At 37.5% G+C, this 22,873-nt stretch overlaps 1 protein-coding gene and 1 pseudogene across 3 annotated transcripts in view; one reads left to right on the top strand and one right to left on the bottom strand.

Moving 5' to 3' along the window:
• MLLT3 (MLLT3 super elongation complex subunit) overlaps positions 1 to 22,873 on the bottom strand; it is a 290,952-nt gene that overhangs the window by 48,969 nt on the left and 219,110 nt on the right. The gene's annotated exons all lie outside the window — the stretch shown is intronic.
• On the top strand, positions 19,129 to 20,361 carry LOC150012910 (RNA-binding protein 4 pseudogene; annotated as a pseudogene).

Genomic DNA, 22,873 nt, shown 5'->3' with positions numbered 1-22,873 from the left:
GTTCAAAGCAGTTACAAGAAATATAACCAGTTGTAACTTTCCTCTACCACTGTGAGATAACACTTTGGCTGGAGATTGTCTTTATTCACAAAGCTTAGACATTGGCAGTAAAATATATTTGTAATAAACATGGAAAGTGCTTTTAATTTCTTCCTCAGAAAAAGGTAAAACAAAACAAAAACAAACAAAAATGAGGAATAAAATGTTAGGTAAAAAGTTTGGAGAAATAAGAGAAAAATAGAGACAAAGTCTTGGCCTATTTCGATCTTCTTTTTTTAAATGGGACTATTAAAAAAAAAAAAAAAAAAAGCAGTGCTCTAATTTTTTTTCCAGCATAGGAGGATTTCAAGTCTGAGGTGACCCATGTGAGAGAAAAGCAAGCAAAAGAAATGTCCCCCAAGAGTTATGAAAGGCCATAATCTCCCCAAGTTCATTGGTCACCACCTGTGAAGCTAAGAGTTGGAGGAATCAACCTAGAATGTCTCCCAAAGCAACAGATGGATCAAATGAATTAGCTAGTTCCCTTCTCAGGATGCTGGGCATAAAAACACTTCGGAGGGAAGGTGGTTAAGCCGCACATCCTGGGGAAACAAACCTGACATCTGCTCAATCTTCTCCCTTGGACTCCAACACCATAGTGGATATTTCAAATGGGTAACAAAGTGAAAGCACCACGTGGACTTCTCTTTCATTATTATTTTTTCAAATGCTAACTGTTATCTACTTAATAATCTTATCTTGGCTCCATGCCTAGGCAGAAGGCAAGATTTTTCTGCTAATAAGAGCCTGGATGCTTTACAGGACCATGGGAGTTTTCAAAAATATTCCTACAAATTAATAATAGTCAAATTAATAGATCTGATGCCAGATTTAAAGTGGTATTTTAAGGGTAGCTTTAAAAGGTATTAATGGGGTAACTTTTGAAGCTACTTTAAAGCATGCAGCTCTGAATCTGATGCAAAACTGTGTTGCCTTTTGATTTTGGCTATGTGTTCACTATTCTGTAATGAACTAACCAGAAAAAGCTTGACATTTTTCTCTGTTGAAAAGATATTTGGCATTCAGTAGAGAAATTTAGGTTAAACACCTTTTAAATGTCCTCTGTAACAATTAAAATATTTTTCTTTGACTTACTGACACAGTTCACAACCACACACAATGAAAACAAAATAAATCTTCCCTATGTGGTAAATTACATACCCTTAGATTGATTAAAAATGCTAGCCAGGTCTGCATTTTTACAGGCTTTTGGCTACTAAAAACCCATCAAAAGTAGTGACAACTGAGAAGCAGATAAACAAAGTATAAGCAGACCTCAACGATCTAGCGAGTTCAGTCCCAGACCACCATAATAAATTGAGTATTACAAAAAAGGAAGTCATAATCTTTTTGATGGTGGAGGGCCTTGCCTTTAATTTGTAAAAAAACACAACATCTATGAAGTACAATAACATGAGTGCAATAAAATCAGGTATGCCTGTAAAGAAAAACCACTGCTAACTATACTTCAGAATCTTCTGACCTTGTGGCTAGGACAGACATAGGCTTGTTGTCTAAGAAAACAGAATCCTCATCTTCAAAATTCACAATCCTAACCAGGAGACAAGATGAAGCATACTGGGGAAAAGTTAACTAATACATATGAACAAATCATCCATAATGGCAATTACACATCAAAGCAGAATAAAATATATCAACTAGAAGGATAAAATGCTTACTATAGCCTGTGCTTTCAGTATTTTTTTTTTTAAAGATAAAGTCATCACTTTAACATCTTTTGAGCAGTATTTTAAAATTTGGGAAGTCCTTTGTACATATAATCCTAACAATCTGTGGGGTGAGCATTACCAGGATCCCCATTTTACTAAAAAGTGTGTATGTGCGTTGCCCTGGCTGGTGTGGCTCAGTGGATTGAGCGCTGACCTGCAAACTGAAAGGTTGTCATTTCGACTCTAGGTCAGGGCACATGCCTAGGTTGTGGGCCAGGTCCCAGTTGGGGGTGTGAGAGAGCCGAGAAGTTGATGTTTCTCTCCGTCTTTTTCTCCCTCCCTTCCTGTCTCTCTAAATATAAATAAAATATTTTAACATTTTTTTAAGTAAATAAAATAAAAGGGGGGGGGCACTAGTTTAGAAATATTCATATTTTACCAGCATTTACTCACTACTAACTATGTGTCAGGTACAATTTACTACTCATTTGAGTCACAAAGTTTTAGGAGATGTTATTCACATTTCAGAAATCATAAAATTACAACTCAAAGAAGTTAACTATTTTGTTCCAGATCACAAAGTTAATACAACTGTCAGACCTGGAGCCTTTACCCAGGTCTCAAGATTCTTTATGGGACACCTTTTTCACTTGGTGTATAAAAATACATGGTCTGCGTTCCACACCAAAATATAAATAATATGCTTTCCTTGGTCCAACACACTAGGATTACAAGCAGATTCTTGTGTTCAGAGTACTTTTACATGAGCATATTAATGCTAAAGAGAAATGCTGGTGGTTGTGGATGGTGCCAAAGCTGACTGAACCCATAAACTCATCTAGAAAACACTGCAGGAGGTGAGATATGAACAAGATTGTCACTGATAAAATGGAATAATGGGGGAAAGGAGAGATAATTGTTTTCAAAGTAAGGCTCATCCTAACTCAGAATCATGGGTGAGGAGCAGTCAAGTTTTTTGACTACCAAGCATGTGTCAGGTGGAAGACACTAGAACTGAGGGGGCGCGGGGTATGGGTGGGGAGCACACACACCCCTTAGATATTTTACTCTTGTTTATAAATATACATTAATCAACCAATCTTTTGATGTAGGATCAAGAGTTTCCTCTTTAAGTGTAGTCTGAAAAGTCTTTTACATAAACCACATTCAATGCATTATCTATGATCATCATCTATAAGAAGCCAGAGCCTTGCAAAGCTATTAAAATGCTGTGTCCTTCTAGGTTCTCATGATTTTTCCCCTTGGTGTTTCACACCTAACTGGAGAACAATATTTTTCCAGAGACTTCCCTTCAGGTTGCAACTTAGTTTTTGTAGCATCAATTAATTAATTACAAGTAGAACGGACATACATGTTTCAGAACAACTATATTGTGTTCATGGTGACTGTACTATTTAACCGGTGGGAGCAGAAGTGCACAAGATGAGAGCACCCACCAGCAATGGGCAACAGTGAATATGTTTTATAGGGGAATGGAGAGCAGTTATGAGCACAGGCCAATTAGTTGAGCTTTCTTTGGCTGCAGACTATGCAGGGCCTCGTAAGACTGGGTAGAAGGACAGCTGTTCATACTCACCAGCATGCAAAGTCCAACTTATGGAATCCATCAATTTATAAGTTTTAGGATACTTTTAATGAAGTTTCAAAGTACATGTGCTGGAGTGAAATCTTTTGTTAAGATAAGATAGTTAATAATATTTTTCTTTCCAAAATGATAGCTGTTTTCTTCATTTCATTTTTCTCTTAATAGTCAACCTTCCATAATGATAAATTACCTTGGTTATAATTTGAGTTTTATAATGTAATCATGATTCTTTTAAAATCACCCTTAGAAATTCTAGCAGCCTCCAATGAGTATAATGAAATATACATTTGAGTATAAGTATATATTTGAAAACTGACTAATATGATAAATCTTTAGGGGAACTAACTGTATCCCTCACATCTTATTTCTCTCAGTATAAGTGTTACTGTTCAGTATAACTCTTTTTTAAAATAATGCTTGCCTTTTGTGGTTAAAACTTAAGTCTTTTGTAACTATTTTTTTATTCATTCTTCCACATCTACAATAAACATTTTATTGTATGGTTGCAGATACTCAAAATATGATGATTTAATAGATATTTTAACAACTAAATTAAGGTTATTAATTGAAAGCTAATCTGCTGTGATAATTATGCAAACCTGAGGAAACAGAAGAGGGAAAAGTAGTTCCTTTTATACAATATACAAGTGGTATTTTACCAGTTCCAACAATTTCAGGAGCACATATAAACATTAGAGGACATATAATCATATTTTATGATCACAGACAGCAAAAACAAGGTGGTCGTATAACTTCCATGTTATCACGCCACTGCACAGTCTCTATAGGAAACAGGGAGGCAGATATTTCTTTCACTTCAACATCCTGTTATTGAAATATCTCTGAAAACTATTTGCTTTTTTAAAACACAGAAGCAAATGTTTGGGATTTTAGACTCTCACATCCCTCTGCTGTCTCAATAAAAGATTAATTTGTGGTCCTTGCCTCCCTTTTGTTATTTTTGTGGCTTAATATTCTACATGATAGAATAAGTTTTTAAAAAAACCTCAAGTTGTTTTGTGGGAATGTTCAATAGCTCCACACTCCTTGGCTAGCTTATGCAGTCTATCACAAAGGCAAGAGCTACAAAGGCAGGTAAGGTGTAATCCAACGTATACAACTTGCTTACTTGGGCTGCCAATTTATCCCAGAATTTTGTCCTATGAACTTATCTGTACAAGGGTGGCCTACACCCTGAACTATGTGCCTCGAAGAGGACCAGGACTTGTTTTATTTATACAGCGAGCTCTCCCACTCCTTATGGCCTGCTTACTCCAGGTGAGGGGCCAAAAATCACATTTCTAGATCATTCAGATATATTTATGTTGAAGCTCCTCAGTATACAGAAACTTGTCAACTATAAATACATAAATTAGTTAAGAGGAGTCTTAACTAGAAATACATTAATACACATATATAAATATAAATACATCTTTGCACAATTTAAACATTTGTAGAGCACCAATTAAGTGCAAGGCATAGTGCAAAAAGCTGAGAAATCAGACAATTAAGTGACAATATCTGCTCTGAAAATATCCCACTGATTAGGAGAAAAACACTTTAATGTGACAGCATAACAACTACAATCAAAGTATATATAAACTGTTAATGGAGAGAGCAACAAAGGAGAGGAAGGAGTTAATTTTGGTGGGGCAGGTAGAAAACCTTCAAAAAAAAGGTGACCCTAAACCAGATCATAAAGGACCAAGGGTGTTTCATTATAGCATAAAGTAGTAGCATAGAACGGTCAAGGAACCAAAGATTGCTAATATTTTAGGATCACTCAAGTATAGGGAGAGTAAAGAAAGAAGAGAGGGGAAAGGTCATATTAAAGAAGTCTTAAAACAATTCTTTAATAAAACATTGGTCATTGTTGAAGGATGCTAGGAAACCAAACCCTTTCTTCTGAAAACTGGTTAAAAAAAAAAAGAAAGAAAGAAAAGAAAGAGAGAGGGTATTAGGGAAGAATCATGTACCACATTTTACATTTCCTTTACAAACTGTACTATTAGTTAAACAAAAGATAGAGGAGAAAGAGCTTCTCTATATAGGTGAAAACTGACTGATAAATGAAGAAAAAATGATGAAACAAAAATACCACCAACCCACAACCCCTAATGAATTGTGCATAGAGGCACTGAGCATCAGTGCATGCTAACTTCACACACACACACACACACACACACACAGAATGACCTCATCTTACAGGCCTCCCGATGAAAGAACACAACGCTACCCATAAAGCTGTTTTGCCCAAAACCAAAACCTAACCCAAATCTGGCCATGCCTCTAATTTACAGAAAATACACCACAAAGATACTATCAGCAAAATTCAAACTGAGAAATTGAATGACAACTAGTTCTTTTTCACACTTTCATGTGAAAAAAGAAAGATGAGGGAGAACCTATATATCACAAATTTAAAAGATATTTTCACAAACAGCAATACATGGACCTAATTTGGATACTGATTCAAACAAACTTGTGAAAACAAAAAGAAAATTTATGACATTTTGATTCTACTGGAAATTTGCCCAGAAATTTGCCATTAGAATTATTAATTTGTTCAAATATGATGATACTTTAGTTCTGTTTTTAAATAGCCCTTATCTTCTAGAGATTCATGTTGAAATATCTATGTGTGAATAATATGACACCTTGGGTTTTATTAAAAATTATATTGGGGGAAGTGTAGTTGGTGCTACAGTTGAAACAAGATTGGCCATCAGTTAATAACTCTTGAGCCCTAGCTGGTGTGGCTCAGTTGGTTGGAGCATCATCACATGAACAGAAAAGTTGTGGGTTCGATTCCCAGTCAGGGAGAATGCCTGGGTTGCAGTTTGGTCCCATGGCACATGTGATAGGCAACCTACCTATATGTCTCATGTTGATGTTTCTCTTCCTTATTTTACCCTTCCTTTCCTCTCTTCTCTAGAATCAATAAGAATGTCATCAGGTGAGGGTAAAAAAACAAAATAAAGCCTTCTTTATTAAACATAATAATAATAATAGTTGAAACTGAGTGATGGAAAAATAGGGAGTTCATTATACTATTCTGTATATTTTGTGTGTGTTTTAAATTCTCCATAAGAAAAATTACAAAAAGACAAAAAGCAGAGTTAAAGAGAATTTGGTGTTTAGTCCATATGGCATCTGAGGTCTTGTAGCAATAAAATGCTTCATAAAAATGGCTACATTAAAGGTAATATTTTGAAAATGACCCACAACACCATTTTAACTAGTTGTTTCATATTCTTTGCATATTTCCTTCCAGAATATGTGTTTGAGAAAATTATATAGAAAAGGGCCTGGGAAAAAGAAGAGACAGGAGACAAGTAATAGGTGATTGTCCAGCAGAAGATTATATAATAGAAAAGGAGACTGGCGATGGCCAGCTTACAGGTGGTGGAAGAAGATCATCTGGCAAAGGCAACTGGCAGAGAGTGCTTAAAGAGATCAGGGTAGGTATAATAGAGACAAGAAATAGAACAGAAAAGCAAACTACAGGTGCCAGAAAGGGAAAATCTAATGCTTAGAAAATGGTTTCTACATTTAGAATCTGGAAGGCACTGGTGATCTTTTCCAGTGATAGTTTTAAGAACAGAACAGTTTCCAAGTGCAAAAGCCAGACCACAGTGGGTTGAGGAATAAGGAAGCTTTTGAAATGTTTTTCAGTAGAGGGAAAGAAAATGAAGAAACTACAGAGACTAAAAAGCATCAGGGTTAATTGAAAAGTTGGGAGTCGGTATATGTGTGAGCAGCTGGCTGTTTGGTATGAAGGTTGCCCAGGTTCATATGTAGAGAGACTCAGGGGAACAATTCAGGACACAGAGGCAGATACTGAAGATACTGGAGGTTAAGAGGGAGAAGAATTCAGATTTCATCTGTTAAGAATATCAGCTTGTCCAAGGAAAGGCTTAATTTATACTGAAGGTTTTATAAGCCCTTTCTATGTTTTTATTATTAAGCAATATTAAGACTTTTCATTAGCCAGATTCCTAAATGTGTCATTTTCTGTTTTGCCCAATGACCGCCCCCCACCCTTAAATATATATAGCCATAATTATTTTGCTTGATAATTTCCTGGAGACATTCAAGGAGGGCTAGGGCACACAGTCTATCAAAATTTTCACCAGTTAGGACTTTGAGTCAAGATGAAGGCATAGGCAGACACACTTTGCCTCCATGTGCAACCACAAGAATTATTATAACTAACCTCAAAAAAAAAAAAAAAAAAATCAGAACTGCCAGAAACTCTAACTGTATGAAAATCAGACAACCAAGGATTTAAAGAAGCCACATTCATCCAGATGGGTAGGAGGGATGGAGAGGATGCGGTATGGCATGGAGAGGTGGCCACAGAATGGGTGGTACCACATTCACACATGGTGGATAAAAATCAGGAGGGATACTTTGGGAGTGAGTGATCCCAGACCCAGGCCAGACTGTACAGCCCAGGGTCCTAGAGCCAGGAAGATAAAGCCTTATAACTTCTGGCTATAAAAATTAGTGGAGGTTGGGGCCGCAAAAGAAACTGCTGGTTTCTCAGGAGAGTCTATTTAAAGGGCCCACACAGACTTAGAACAGATGCAAACCCACCACTCTGGGAATCACCATCAGGGCAACAGCTAAAAGGGCACCAGTCACATACAGAATATGGGTAAAGTGACTGGAAAAAGAGTGAGTGCAGGGCAAACCTCCAGAAACCAGGTAGCAGCCCTGTTCCATTTCCAACCCCTCCCTCCCACACAGGGCAACAAAGTGGTTGCCCTGCCATGGTGAATACCTAAGGCTCAGCCCCATACAACTTAATAGGTGCACTAAGACAGGGAGTCAAAACAGCTCTACCTAATACACAGAAACAAATGCAGGGAGGCTGCCAAATTGAGTAGACAAAGAAATATGGCCCAAATGAAAGAACAGAGAAAAATCCCAGAAAAAGAACTAAACAAAATGGAGATAGCCAACCTATCAGATGCAGAGTTCAAAACACTGGTGATAAGGATGCTCAGAGAACTCACTCAGTACTCAAAAAGATATAAGGAAGAAATGAAGGGTACACTAAGTAAAATAAAGAAAAATCTACAGGGAGCCAATAGCAAAGGTAAGGAAGCCAGGATCCAAATCAACGATTTGGAACAAAAGGAAGAAATAAATATTTAACCAGAACAGAAAGAAGAAACAAGAATTCAAAAGAATAATGATAGTATAAGAAGACTCTGGGACATCTCCAAAAGTGCCAAATCATCTGAATCACAGGGATGCCAGAAGGACAAGAGGAAGAGCAAGAAATTGAAAATTTACTTGAAAAAACAATGAAAGAAAACTTCTCTAATTTGGCAAAGGAAACAGACATACAACTCCAGGAAGCACAGAGAGTTCCAAACAAGTTGGACCCAGAAAGGACCACACCAAGACACATCATAATTAAAATGCCAAAGGTTCAAGATAAAGAGAGAATCTTAAAAGTAGGAAGAGAAAAGCAGACAGTTAGCTACAAAGGAGTTCTCATAAGACAATCAGCTGATTTCTCAAAAGAAACTTTGCAGGCAAGAAGGGGACTGGCCAGAAGTATTCAAAGTGATGAAAAGCAAGGACCTACAACCAAGATTCCTCTGTTCAGCAAAGCTATTATTTAGAATGAAAGGGCAGATAAAGTGCTTCCCAGACAAGGTAAAGCTAGAGAAATTCATCATCACCAAACCATTATTATATGAAATGTTAAGGGACTTATTTAAGAAAAAGAAGAAAATCAAAACTATGAACAGTAAAAATAACAACAAACTCACAACTATCAACTACTGAATCTAAAAAAACAAAAACAAAAACTAACTAAGCAAACGACAAGAACAGAAACAGAATCATAGATATGGGGATCATTTGGAGGGTTATCAGCTGTGAGAGGTAGGGGAGAATGGGGGACAAGGTGCAGGGATTGAGTACAAATTGGTTGGCACAAAATAGACAGGGGGATGTTAAGAATAGCATAGAAAATGGAGAAGCCAAAGAACTTATATGCATGATCCATGGACATGAACTAATGGGGGAATTCCTAGAGGGAAGAGGGTACTGCACGAGGGGGTCAAGGGGAAAAAATTGGGACAACTGTAATAGTATAATCAATAAAATATACTGAAATGGTGTTGAGACAAATGGGTAGCCACCTAGACAAAAATAAAATTGTATCTATTCCTGTGAAAAAACAACAAAATTTTCACCAATTAATCTTTGTAATATCCACTGAGACTTATACTTTACCCTCACTTAGACATGACATGAGACTTTCAGGTGGGATTCTGCTGAGGACATGAAATGTAACATTCATTTATTCAACAAAGGGGCACAGCTAAGAGGTGAGGCCAAGAAGTGACACCAGCCTTATCTCTAATTGACAGAAACAACTCCTTAGGAACCGCTTTAAAATGTTCAGTGGAGGAGAGTTTGGGAAGGAAACTGTTCCTATTGGAAGTAATAATGGCATACCAATTGGAGTTCTGCATCCTAGGGCCTTTTGGGGGGCAATGAGAACTTCGTGATCTTGAGCAAGTTATAAAATTTGTCCTCAAGTTCTCCTCTGTAAAATGCAAGTTGTTGAAGTTGCTGAAATCTTTCTGCTTTAAAAATCCCATGATTTTCTCAATCATAAAGTAAATGTTCTATTAAAGACAGTTGTTCACAGTTTCTAAACTTTGTCTCAAATCTTTAAGGTTTTCTAAAGATGAAGTAAGACAACAATTATTCATATGACAAAAATAAGCAGACGGGCAGCATGGGAGTCACCACCTGTTTTTCTCAAATCTTTGTTTTTGAGGAGTAAACTATGATCAGACTCATTGGTTTTATTACACAAAACAAGGATGAAGATGTATGACTTATCTTTAAAAGGGGGAAGGGACTTGTTGCTAGAAAATGAAGGTAGGCTTGATAAGCAAGAAAAGTGAGACTCTGACCTAAGCTTATCAGATAAGCTAGGATTTTCAAATGTCCCAACACAAGATCAGCAATAAGGTTGATGTTCACCTTTAATTAAAACAAAACTGGAAAAAAAATGAGAAAGAGGAAGTGAGCTTTTTATCCTACTGAATGTCTATCAGGTTACCTTTGAGTAGAATTTGTCAGATATAAACATTTTAAACTAGGGTAGACTTTCAGCAAGACTCTGCTTTGATTCCCAGTTTGATGTTAGGTTAGACCACATGGAAAATGACATTTTAGAAACATGTGCAGGAACAAAAATAATATATACATATATACTGTGGTCATGGATTATAAATCGCTAAATTCCTAGACAGCAGCTTTGTCTCTCGATCTTTACAAGAACACCTACCAACATCACATTTTCACAGAATACAATTTCATAAATTACTGGACAGATGGTAAGTTTTGTCTGTGATATAATTAATAGTGTTGCTTGAACTAATGCCCAAAGGCAGTTCACATCTATAATTTCATCTTAGCATTAAAATCCACATTTTACAGTTCATCACCAGTAAGCTGAACCTGTATAGTCTTTTGATTCCATGGCTCCAGACTATCCCTACTAGGCCCAGGAAGATCACTTATTAGCCAGGTATGGCTAGGTACCAGGACAAGGTACCTTCTTCCTTATATAGCCTTCATGAGTACAACCTTTAGATAACATAAGTTCTTACAGTAACACTGGCCATGTCCTTACCCTAGTACGAGGTATATGAAACACTCTAATAAGACAGTACAGTGGTGAACAAGTGCCTTTGGAGAGACTCTAAAGTAATACAGCTTTCTGATACATTCCGCAATTCTGCTTCCTAGAAAAGGATACTGAGGCATATGAAGCATGAATTGACTGGCATTTTGGACATCATGGCCAGGTGATAGCCTCACATCCATAATTTATAGCCAAGTATCCACGTTTCAGAGCTACTTCTTATTTCTTATTTTCCTTTCACTAAACTGTGGTACCATTACCAGAGGAAGCCAGATGGTGAGAAAGTTAATGTTGCTAATTAGATTTTTCTTGAAAAGGTTTAATCAGTACCACAGTGGTTTTAATTTGATGTGATTCCTCTCTTCAAGGAGGTTTAATTAGTGGTATGGTATAAAAAAGCATGGGCTTTGGTCATTAGACCTGGATTCAAATTCTGACTCTGCCACTTCCACATCTATAAGATGAGAACAAAAACTATTTTATGCATTGAATGAATTATACAAGTGGATACAGAGTGAAAAGGTCCAGAACAATCATAGTGTGGAGTCGAGCTCAATAAGGCTTCCTTAACTCCTGACAAACCAGTTTGATAAATTCACAGAAGGGGTTCATTTATAAGATCCTTCTTCATTTTCAGTAAGGACAGAACAAACTTGCCTACATTTGTCATCAGTTCTTGTTTTCCAAGCTGTTTCCTCGGATCAAGAATCCCTTCTCCTGTCCACCCAGCCCTTATCTATACTAATTCAAGGCTTCCTTTTTTCAAACCTCAGCCTAATTTTGTACCAATCTGTACCACCTAAAACAGTCTTTATATATAGGAGTACCTAACACATAAATATTTTCAAATGTTATTGAATATCATTAAAGTATTCAAAGAATATTAAAAACAAACACGTTTATAAAGAAACATTTGTACTTACTGAAAGTGACAGGGTAGTTTATCATATAAAAAAATAGAAGGACCACAAAATAAAGCAAGGATCAACAATGTAATTTTTGAAAAACAATACTATGATTCTAAACACTGAGGCCTCAAACCAGGACACTCTAGTAATTACTTCCTTTATTCATTTAAAGTACCATATGAAGACCTCAGACATACTTTTTCTTTCTATGACTGAGAAAGGCAAGAAACTTTTCTTTTCTCTGTGTCACCAATTCTAAATATTTCGCCCTATCTCAGCAACCCCCATCTCCATCCTCTGTTTTCTGAATTCAAAGGCAATGTCTATTATCTCCCAACACTTTAGTAAATGCTTCTCCATTTTCTCCTGCCTAATGGAAGGATCTTTGACTTTACCTGAGAACATCTCACTGTGCAGTCGCCTCTGGTGACCCAAAGAAGCCTCTTAGGGGTGATTTTTCTTTGTGGACTTTGGCACTGCCTTGAAAGTTTACAATCATAAATTGTTACCCACTGAGAACAATTTCTCAAACTTGGTTAAATAATCACATAGACATCAAAAGAAAACCATCCTCTCTCTACCTATATCTTTGCATTATCTTGTCTCCTAATTCAAAGAGAGCACTGCCTGCATTTTGAATATCCTAAAGATATTAAAAAATGAAATTACAAAATACAGTTAGAACATTCAAAAAGAAGGAATCTTTAAACTGGAGGACACCATTTGTTATTTGGTGGCACCTTCTGGGAAAGCTCGATATTGCAGCTCAGCTCTGTTAAACATAAATTCCCATGCAAAACCAAGCAGGAAAAATTCTGGGAGCAGGGAAATAGTGTTGATGACATATTATAACAATGTGAAATCCAGATCCATGAGGGTCTGTTTTATTTTAAGCAAGAATGTATGAGAAGTTAGAGGTTCCTGGATGTTTCACAGCTCTTCCCTCAATTCCAGCTGTGGATGACAAATCCACCTATAAAGAAAACCCATTACCTCCTGAATGAAGGCTCTAGGTGAAGCTCAAACCAACGGGTAGATCAGAGTAATATGATTCACAAATGGGACAATATGTGAAAGGCTTTCTCAGCAGTAACACCAATTTCATGAAGCAATCTCTGCAATTCTAAGATGAATTAATGGGAAAATAAAATTTGCTTCACTCTGAAACTCCTCTTCAGGGCATTCCCTACCATGGATTAAATTTTGGCTCTATCACTTTAAACATGGCAACCATGCTCATGTTTCTTAGCTTTTGAGCCTCAGTTTCATGGTTTAAATGAGTTAAAAACAAGTCAAGTGCTTAGAATGGTGACTAGCACATAGAAAGCACTAAAGGAAAGAGTAGCTACAGCTGTTAAGGTATCCCTACAGTATGGTAAGGCTAGTTGTGCAAAATCATGTTGAGTCACATCTCTGACTTTGGGTTTAAAGATGACATAAAGATCATGTGGCATAGACTAAGAAACAATAATGAATTGAATACTCAATGCAGCTCTCTTGAAGGAGGCTCAAAATTATTGAGAGAGAATTCAATTCAAGTAAGTGAAAATGCCAAGTTTTGGCAATTATGGATGACAACCAACTCTGCAATGATAAAGCCCCTGTCTATTCATGACCCTCAGCTAAGGCTTGTAAGGAATTATTTAATTTAAAGACAGATCTAATCTTTATTGTATTTTTTTCCATTGCCATTTAGTCCCCAAATGCCCCTCTCCTCCAGCAATCACCATTCTGTTGTCCAAGTGTATGACATTTTTTTCCTTTATACTAAATCCCTCCACCCTCTAACCTCCCCTCTTCCGTCCCCGACTAGCTATCATCCTGGGGGTACCAGGGGACTAAATGGTAATGGGAAAAAATACAACAATGACTAAATTTTAAAAAAGAAAAAAAAATGCAGTATGTCATATTGTTAATAATTGGAGGATCTAGGTAAAGGCTAAGTGGGAGTTTCACTATACTAGTCTTGCAATTTTTCTGTAAGTTTGGAATATTTTCAAAGTAATAAAGGGTTTCTAATAAAAATAAAAACTGAGAAGCCATTTGGGTTTAGTATGGTACCCAAACAAGGAAGAGAAAAATCTTCTGATTCTGTTAAAAAACAAACAAAACAAAACAAATCCTCCTTTTTAATTGCTTCAAATATTTTTTTATTTTATTTTAATAAACCAGTAGTGGGCAGGGTTTGGGGGAGTAGTTACAGGGTGGAGTGACTGAGCGAAAAGGAAATAAAGGACTCACGGACATGGACAACAGTGTAGCGATTACTGAGGAGGGGGGCGGGGTATAAGGGTACTAAATAGTAATAGAAAAAATACAATAAAGAATAAATAAAAAGATAAAAGTAAATAAAAATAAACCAGAAATGTGGCTGAATGAATAAACAGTTCATTGGCTTGGCTGCACCAACTTCTGATTATAGCTAACACAAAAAACAAAAAACCAACAAGGTCAGGTGAAATGTCTCCATGAACCCAACAAAGGTAAATTTCTTCCAATTGTTTTACTTAATGTTCTACACTGGGGTGAATCTACCAGAGAAAGAATTGCAACTCTTCAGGTATTTTTACCTCCAGTTATAAAATACAAAGAACAGGAGTTCCAGAATGGGAGTCCCCCTTGGAGAGCCAGGGCAGTCCTTTAATAAATGGCCTCTCCAGCTGCTCACTCACCATACTTAACAGACTTTACAGCTCTTGCATGTGCTGGAATTACAAGTCATTAAAAAGCCACTTTGAAAACACAATAAAGACCTTCTTCTCTGACTGCCACAACCTTCAATCATATAAAACCTAAGGCCAATGCTTCAACAGCAGGACTTTACTGCCAACTCCAGACAGTTTAAGCAGGGCAAGGAACAGGGTGGGGTTGGAGGAAATGAAGCACAACAAAACAAGTTTCTTTTTCATTCTCCTTGCTTCCTTTTTTTTCTTTTCAAAAGAAACTTCTGCTAAGGTAGTTGGAAGTCTTTATCTTGTATCTGAACTACCACCTATCCTTGGGAAAAATGTTCCCATCTGATGAGATTTTGTCTTTCTCCCTCAAGAAGATTTTTATCCAAGAAAGCAATTTGGTAAGCCAAAACTATCAAAAGACATGATTAAAATCTCATGTCTCACACTGCAGATTGAAGTATGAAACATTTTACCAAATGTAATCTGCCCATTTTCAAGGAAAGATAATTAAAAATTTCAACTTCTTCACTTTTAAATTATGATTAAATTTCTACAAAGGCAAAAAAGTGAAGGCAATGATAAGGAAATTACTACCATAACCGAATCTGATCATAAATGGTATTGCAATTTTATTTTACTGTTTTTTCCCTCCTTCTCTGCTATGAATACCAAACTCCCTCATATCACAAAACAAGATCCACTCAATAGAGAAGTGGAGTTATATGAAAAACAAAGACTAGGAAATTACAGGAGGAGGAAAAAATATCTGGGTTCTTTTTTATTGTCAATTCAAGTTTAAACAGGTTAATACAAACCACAATTACAAACTTTTGGTTGATGTTGATAGATTCAGATGCTTACTCTTTCCTAAGCTTCTATTTAACATCGTCACTAGTCAGAACAGTCCCTTTCCATAAATGACCACTATGGCCACAAAACGATAAATTCCTAAACCAAGAACAGATTCATTCTAACAGAAATTATCTAGGTTCTTAAATGCAATAGTCTTAATGCTAACATTTACATACATAGCAAAAACATGCCTTTATCATGTTTTCTGTGTTTGCTAAATGCTCATCTGCTATAAAACAGTCCTTTTGCCTCTCTACCTGCCCTCCCACCTGACCTCCCAAATTCTATAAGGGAAAATTACTAATGGACTTTCATGTGACAATGTCAGGTTTCTTTACAAAATGAGACACATTTATGGAATTATAAAATATATTTAAAAAGTACTCTCTCAGTCATATTAATAGTAACCCAGAGATAAAAGAAGATTTTAACAGTAATAGCAATAAAAAATAAAAACTACCAAGTACCTACTCAATGCAGTGATAGAAATGTTCTTGTCCTTTATCTCATTTAATTAGAAAGCTAAAAGGTCCTTTGAAACATGGGCTTAACTTTTAACTTAAAACTTAGAATCTTTGCAAGAAACAAGTGTTGATAAAGATGTGGACAAAAGGAAACCCTTGTGAACTGTTGTTGGGATTGTAAACTGGTGCAGCCACTATGGAAAACAGTATGAGGTTCTGCAAAAAATTAAAAATAGAACCACCATACAATTCAGCAAGTTCAGTTTTTGGCATTTATTCGAAGAAAGCAAAAACATGCATTCAAAAAGATATATGTATTCCTATGTTCATTGAAGCATTATTTACAATAGCCATGATATGGAAGCAACCTAGGTATCCACTGATAGATGAATAAAGAAGATGTGGTATATACCTATATATATATTATATATATATATAGGTATATATACACAATGTAGTATTATTCAGACACAGAAAAGAATAAAATTGAAATAGGGTAAATGGCAACAATTGATAAAAGCTACAGGAACTGTCAACAGGAAGTAAGCCCACACCCCCTGGATTTATTGCTTAAAACAGGCAGAGACCATCTCAATCCAACATGGTTTCTAGATAACCCCTAGCCTCATTATAGCTCACTATAATACTTAACATGCTAAATGTACATCCCATAATGCAGTGATCAAAAAGGAAGGCCCACATAAGAACACAAAATGGACTGACCTCCTGGACTTCCAGCCAAGATGGAGGCTTAGACAGACATGCTGCATCTCCCTCCACAACTTAGAAGGAATACAACTACCTCAAAACTAGAAACAACCAGAAGTTCCAGAAAATCAAATTGCATGGAAGTCTAGCAAACAAAGATATAAAGAAGAAATACTCATCCAGACAGGTAGGAAGGGTTAAGCAGGGGTGGAGAGGATGTGGTGTGGTGGTGGCAGCAGCGGTGGAAGTGGCAGGCCAGCGGAAAGCACAGTTACACATTTTAAAAAGTCAGAAGGGACACCTGAGGAGCGTTCCCAGCTTCTCACCAGACTGCACAGCTCACAGTCCCAGCACCGGGGAAAATCAAGCCTCATTGCTCTGACTGTAAACCATTGGAGGTTGGGGCAGAAGCAGAAACTGCCAGTCTCTCATCAGAGTCTGCTTGTTTAAAGGGCCCCCACAATCCTAGAACATCTGCAGACTCACCCACTCTGGAAACAACGGTTAGGGCAACAGCTAGAGAGGCACCAGTCCCATACGAAAGTAGGAGAAGTGCCTGGAAAAGGGGCGAGTGCTGGGCAAGTTGCATTGTTCCCTCTCAGACCCCTCCCCAACATACAGTGCCACAACATGGTGAAACAGGTCATCCTATAGTGATGAATCCCTAAGTTCCGCCCCTTATAATGTAATAGGAGCAATAGTTCTACCTAAGTCACAGAGGCAAACAAACACAGGAGCCTGTCAAGATGAGGAGACAGAGAAGTATGGCCCAAAAGAGGGAACGGATTAAGGTTCCAGTGGGAGGAGATAGCCAACCTAACAGATGAGGAGATAGCCAACCTAACAGACTCAGAATTCCAAACAATGGTGATAAAGATGCTCACAGGCTTGACAGATATGTTTGAGTACGGCAAACGCATAAGAGAAAAAGTGAAGGCTATGCTAAGTGAAATGAAGGAAAATCCACACAAAACCAATGGTGAAGGGAAGAAAACCACGGTTCAAATCAATGATTCGGAACATATTGAATTAAAAAAGTCAACCAGTACAGAATGAGGAAACAAGAATTGAAAAAAATGAGGAGAGGCTTGGGACCTCTGGGACAACTTTAAATGTGCCAACATCCACATCACAGGGGTGCCAGAAGAAGAAGAAGAGCAAGATATTGAAAATATATATGAAAAAATAATGGAGGGAAATTTCCCAAATTTTGCGAAGGAAATAGACATAAAAGTCCAGGAAGCACAGAGAGTCCCGGGAGAGCGGGACCCAGAGGGGACCACACCAAGACACATCATGATTAAAATACCGAAGGTTGAAGAAAAAATCCTAAAAGCAGCAAGAGAAAAGCAGAGAGTTGCATACAAAGGGGTGCCTATAAGACTATCAGCTGATTTCTGAAAAGAAACTTTGCACGCAAGAAGGGACTGGCAAGCAGTATTCAATGTGATGAAAAGCAAGGACCTACAACCAAGATTACTCTATCCAGCAAAGCTATCATTTAGAATGGAAGGGAAGATGAAGTGCTTCCCAGACAAGGTAAAGCTAAAAGAGTTCATCATCATCAAGCCATTATTATATGAAATGTCAAAGGGACTTACTTAAGAAAAAGAAGATCAAAACTATGAACACTAAAATGACAACAAACTCATAACTATCAACAACTTAATCTAAAAAATAAAACAAAATCCAACTAAGCAAACCAGAGCAGGAACAGAATCATAGGTATGGGGATCATTTGGAGGGTTATCATCTGGGAGGGGGAAGGTGGAAAAATGGGGAAACAGTGCAGGGATTAAGAAGCATAATTGGTTGGTACAAAATTGACAGGGGGAAGTTAAGAAAAATATAGAAAAGGGTGAAGCTGAAGAACTTATATCCATGACCCATGAACATGAACTAAGTGGGGGTGGATTGCTGGAGGAAAGAGGGATAATGGGCAAAGGGGAGCAAAGAGGAAAATAATTGGAACTACTGTAACAACATAATCAATAAAATACACTTAAAAAATCATACTGAACATATGACTACAAATATTAATTTTGAAATGTTGATTTTTTTAATAAGAATTGTATTTTTTATTCAAATAAAACTGATTTGCATTTTTTCCATACAAAAAACAAAAAACACAAAATAGCCAACAGAACTCCTCTGAGAAATCTCTACCCCTTTCCTGGGAAGATCCCAAATATTCCTCTCCCTTATTGAATACCCTACCATCCTCATTAAATGATTCTCAATAAAGGAAGCAAATTCTGCTAAATAGGGGATAGCTCTGTCTGTAGGGAAGCCTACTCTCTTGTCTCATCACTTCGCAAATAAACTCACTTTCACTTTAAACTCTATGGTGAATTGCATTTGAAGTCTTTCCTGCACAGAAAGCCAAGAACCCACAATAGGTGGTTTACCCATGAGTCCCCGACTCCTGGAAGCCTGCATCAAAATCTTGATATTTCCAGTGAGAAGCATCTGCGCTATGAGAAAGAGTTCCTGCTGATTTCCCAGCAGGCAGTGTTGAGATGGTGAAGCTGTTCACAGGAAACCTGCGCCATGAGGCCACAGAGTAGGAGACTGCATGCTCTTCAAGCAGTATGGGAAGGTGCTGGAATGTGACATCATTAAAAACTATGGCTTTGGGGCCTGGCTGCTGTGGCTCAGTGGATTGAGTGTCAGCCTGCGAGCCAAGTGTCGCTGGTTCGATGCCCAGTCAGGGCACATGACTAGGTTGCACGTCAGGTTCCCAGTTGGGGGCGCAAGTGAGAGGCAACCACACAGTGATGTTTCTCTCCCTCTCTTTCTCCTTTCCCCTCTTTCTAAAAACAAACAAACAAACAAACAAATAAATTATTTAAAAACAAACAAACAAACTATGGCTTTGTGCACACTGAGGACAAGGCAGCAGCAGAGGATGCCATATGCAACCTGCACCACTACAAGCTGCACGGGGTGAACCTCAATGTGGAAGCCAGCAAGAATAAGAGCAAAACCTCCACAAAATTCCATGTGGGCAACATCAATCCCACTTGTACTAGGAAAGAGCTTCAGGCCAAGTTTGAGAAGTATGGTCTAGTCATGAATATGACATCTGAAAGATTATGCCTTCGTGTCCATGGAGCAGGCCGATGCAGTGGAGCCATAGGGGCCTTGACAACACAGAGGAATTTCAAGGCAAACAAATGCACATGCAGTTGTCTACTAGCTGGCTTAGGACTGAGCCTGGGATGGGAGGCCAGAGCACTGCTATTGGTGCGGGAAAGATAGGTACTGGTCCAAAGAATGTCTGATAGGTCATTTGGGCAAGTGGCTGACTTTACTGAGCAATATAATTAGCAATATGGAGCAATGTGTACACCTTACACCATGAGCTATGGGGATTCGTTGTATTACAGTAATGCTTACTGAGTGCTTCATGCTACCGCAAGCGCTCCTTGCTGCCCGGTCCTATGAGGCAGTGGCAGCTGCAGCTGTCTCTGCATATAATTACACAGAGCAGACCCTGTCCTAGCTGTCACAAGTCCAGAACACAGGCTGCTGCTGCTGCTGCAGCTTCCATTTCATATTATGGGCTGGGTTGGAGCCCCATGCATTGCACTGTAGCATCTGTCCCCACTGTTGGAGAGTGCTACAGTTACAGGCATGACAGTCAGTTCTCCCAAGCTTTGGCAGGCACGGGGAATTCCCTGTACAATATGGCCTGGTATGAACAAGAGCAGCATGTGGATCAGGTGCAGTATTCTGCCTATAAAGCCTGAGGTAGGATGCGTACGGGCTGAAATTCCAAGCTGTGGCTGTGCATGAGAATACACCCTTCATGGTAGCCGGTCTCTGGGACATTCTTGGCTCTGTGCATTCAATCCCCCAGGAACTGTGGACCTTTATTTACTTTGTTAAATTCTGACCACTTCTTCTTTTTCTCTCTCCTTCCCATTTTCCTGTTCTTCAGTCCTTCAATACTTCTGTAGCTTCCCATTTGTGTTCTGTTATAGCAGGCCTCATTTTGTGCAGAAACTGTAGTGGGGGCTATGACACCTCCCTACCTCCTGCTTCTTGTGGGTGTTGGATTTGGGAATGACCCTGGTGAGACTGTCACTGCTTCTGAGTCTTTGGCCCACAAGCTTGCGGCAGGTGGACACAAAGAGTTGGAACACTTTTTTCTTTCCAAGAAAATGAACAGTTTTTCGACTTAGGAAAAAAATATAGCCATTTGCAGTAACACTGATGGATCTAGAGAGTATTATGATAAATGAAATAAGCCAGAGAAAGACAAATATTTATTTCACTTATATGTGGAATCTTAAAAATTAAACCAATATAAACAAACAGACTCATAGATACAGAGAATAAACTGACAGATGCCAGAGTTGGGCTGTGGGGAGTGGGAATGGGCAAAATGAAAGGGGATTAAGAAGTACAAAGTTATAGTTATAACACAAATAAGGCACAGGGGTGTAATGTACAGCATTGGGAATACAGTCAATAATATTGCAATAACTTTGTATGGTGGTAGATGGTTTCTAGACTTCTCATGTGATCACTGTTGTACACCTGAAACTAATATAATATAGTATCATATATCAACTATTCTTTAATTATAAGGAGTTTTACATTCTAGAGTGAAAACTAAAAACAAACTAACACATAAATGTCTTCATCCTTGTTTTTCCACATGACATATGTAGCACATGCATATCAATATCAAGGTCATATATTTCAAGACAAAAGTCAGAGTCACGTGACATATATTCCAAGTATCTTTTCCCCTTTAAAACATATGAGCCACACACTTAAAAAAGATAAGAGAATTCTTCAGCATTTTTGAATATCAAAAAAATCTTTCAATGCTTTAGATAGGTTATTAAGGTTTCCAGAAGCCAAATTATATATAATAATGGCTAATACACATTTTTATATTAGTGTACTAAATGCTTTACTCAGATTGACTATTTTCACAATAATCTCAAAAATTTAATATTATTATAATCTCCATTTCACACACAAAAACCAAAAACAAAAACTAAGAAATAGAGAAGATTAAATCGTTAACCCAAGATCACAGGTAGAGGTGGGATTCAAAACACAGCCAGCATGCCGGACACCAGAGTGCAGGCTCCTTAATACTTGGTTACTTGACTATCTGACTGCCTATGTACCTATTTACTTACCTACCTAAACACTTACAAACAAATAAGTGATTCTCCCAAAAACATGCAGGCATAAAAACCATGGATGTACTTGCTCTTTTTCCCTTCTCATTTACAAAGTATATAAAAATTTTAACCAAAATAATAATAATAATAATAATAATAACAATCTAAGCTTCCTAATCCATCGCAATAGCACTGATTTTTATTTTTATGTAAAACCTGAATCTAAGTTATAAAAAAAGCTTCTTTAGAAAGTTCTTCCTTTTAATTCTAACTAACTTGTACCAAAGTCAGATATTTTCTTTATACAGATAATAGATAAATATAATCTTTTTACCCCAATCCTTCCTAATCTTTTACTCTTCCAATTATTTTTTGTGTCTTTCTTCTGTTTCCAATGCTCACGATTTCCACCTGATATGTCTAAAATTACCTACCACCCCATTCCTCACAAATGAACATATATCTGGCTCATATTTAAATAAGGAAGCTGGAAAGGACATCAGAGAGATCAGGTCATCTGATCACACGTTCTCAGATGCAGACACACTTACCCCCAGGACAAGGGAAATGGTGCTCCCTGCCCCATGCTTCCACAAAAGCAGTTACTGGCCCAGGGAGGTTTAGGGCTTCTAAGGGCTCTCTATTACCATTGCCTCCTGTCTGTTCCCTCTGTCTTGCCCACAGGAGGGACACCAGGTAGTACTGATAGAAATGCCAAACAGAAGCTATCTTTACTATTGAATAAAGGAAATTTCAGCCCCCTTTTATCCTCCTTTGCTCATAGAAAGGTCTTTTGGGCCCTGGCTTACTTGGAACTACTATTGTCAATTCTCTTCTCTTCCACTACCTACTTTTAGAGAATCAAACCAATAGCTGCAACAATAAAAGCATTACTATTATCAAAAAACTGACAAGGAAAGTACAGTTGTTGGGTTTGATTACTAAAATAATACCTGAAAGTCTTTAGAGGCTGTCTCTGTAATGATATAACATTACAAATACTCCTGTTATGATCACTAGATATGTAGCTCTAATATGTCATAAATCATTTAAAACCTTTGCTACCTACTGTAAAAAATTAAAATTGTAATTCTTCATTCCAGAAGATTTTTAATGG

Source organism: Furipterus horrens, unplaced genomic scaffold (assembly GCF_987537825.1).
Source record: "Furipterus horrens unplaced genomic scaffold, mFurHor1.1.pri manual_scaffold_4, whole genome shotgun sequence".
Classification (NCBI taxonomy): domain Eukaryota; kingdom Metazoa; phylum Chordata; class Mammalia; order Chiroptera; family Furipteridae; genus Furipterus; species Furipterus horrens.
Note: the sequence above shows the minus strand (reverse complement) of the source record. Positions and strands in the feature narration are given on the sequence as shown.